Source organism: Sinocyclocheilus anshuiensis, unplaced genomic scaffold (genome assembly GCF_001515605.1).
Source record: "Sinocyclocheilus anshuiensis isolate Anshui unplaced genomic scaffold, SAMN03320099.WGS_v1.1 scaffold195, whole genome shotgun sequence".
NCBI classification, from domain to species: Eukaryota; Metazoa; Chordata; class Actinopteri; order Cypriniformes; family Cyprinidae; genus Sinocyclocheilus; species Sinocyclocheilus anshuiensis.
The window spans coordinates 2,692,156-2,693,852 of record NW_015548236.1 but is presented as its reverse complement, the minus strand read 5'-3'; the positions used below and the strand labels follow the sequence as shown (position 1 = coordinate 2,693,852).

At 34.1% G+C, this 1,697-nt stretch overlaps 1 protein-coding gene across 1 annotated transcript in view; it reads left to right on the top strand.

Moving 5' to 3' along the window:
- Positions 1–1,697, top strand: part of LOC107654761 (SWI/SNF complex subunit SMARCC1-like) — a 17,650-nt gene that overhangs the window by 12,608 nt on the left and 3,345 nt on the right. The window lies entirely within an intron of this gene.

The following is a 1,697-nucleotide window of genomic DNA, read 5'->3' as shown; positions in this document are numbered from 1 at the left end:
CAGACGCCGAGAGAGGTGACACTTCTCCGGGAAAGTCAGACCTCGCGTTCGCGGGACAGCACTGGCAAAATCTTACAACTGAACCATAGCTAAGGTTTATCCATAAAAGTCGCTAGGTTTGTCAGTATATATATTCTATGGAAAAAAAGCCACTAAAATGGTCTGAAAGTTGCTAAATCTAGTGCTAAAGACACCCTCGTGTGTGTGAGACGCGGGAGCTGATGGCAGGGGGCGGTGGACACTTGTGGCGGTCAATGTGGATATTGTGGATGAGTTCTTCTGTGTCATCACGTTCTATTAGTTCTACAGCTTCAGTTTCGGAACTTTCATACTTAGTAACACATACAGCTGTTCCCTCACCACAGTGCAACAGTGAAAAGGGACCCCTTTCAAACAGTGTCGCATTCCGAATGTTGTTTAAGTGACATACACCGGTATTGTGGTATTTTAAAAATTCATATCATAACAAAAATAAACACCGGTATTCGGTATGAACCGGTATACCGCCCAGCACTACTTCAAAGTTTGTTTTTTACACTATCAATAACATTTTGCTATTCAAGCAGGAATAATAAGCTAGTTGGCCAAATAGTCACTTGAGGGCCAAGCACTTGTTCATTTCCCTAAATTAATGAAATATTAATGGTTATACTTATAACCGTGTATACACACGCTCCATAAAGCCCCTATTTTACAAATAATAATGCAGTCAGGAGATGGTGTGATGCAATGAGTGGTTTCCACATTTTTAAACATTTAAAATGTATGAAAATATTTTCTATCACTTTGTTTATCACTCTTGAAATTACCTGTACACTAAATAATCTAACCCTCATACTTACATAACAATAGCAGTCTATTTATTTAGTGGTCCAAGTTGAAGTCAGTATGTACACTACCGCTCTAAATTTTGAGATCAGTAAGACTTGTAATGTTTTTTAAAGTCTCTTATGCTCATCAAGGAAACATTCTTCGAAACATTTGGGATAATGTAAGTACACAAGTCAGCAAAATATATAACACTGTTCTAGTGTTTTTTGGATATTTTAATAAAAAGTCTTACATTGTTGCTGCTTCATATGTTTTTGGAACCTGTGATACTTTTTTCAGGATTCTTTGATGAATAAAAAGTTAAAAAGAAGAACATTTTATTTAAAATAGAAATCTTCTCTAACAATATACACTATCGTTCAAAAGTTTGGGGTCAGTCAATTTTTATTCTTTCTTTTTTTGAAAGAAATTAAAACTTTTATTCAGCAAGGATGTGTTAAGTTGTTAAGAAGTGATAGCAAATATTTATATTCTTAGAAAAGATTTATATTTTGAATAAATGCTGTTCTTTTTAACTTTTTATTCATCAAAGAATCCTGAAAAAGTGTCGCAGTTTCCAAAAAAAATATTTGGCAACTGTTGCCAACATTGATAATTCTAATAATAAATCAGTATATTAGAATGATTTCTGAAGGATCATGTGAGACTTTAGATTGGAGAAATGGCTGATAGAAATTCAGCTTTGCATCACAGAAATAAATTATATTTTAAAGGGGTCATATGACGTTGCTAAAAAGAACATTTATGTTGTGTATTTGATGTAATGCAATGTGTTAATGCGGGTTAAGGTTAAAAAAACACATTATTTTCCACATAATATGCATTATTGTTGCTCCTCTATGCCCCGCCTTTCTGAAACGCATTGA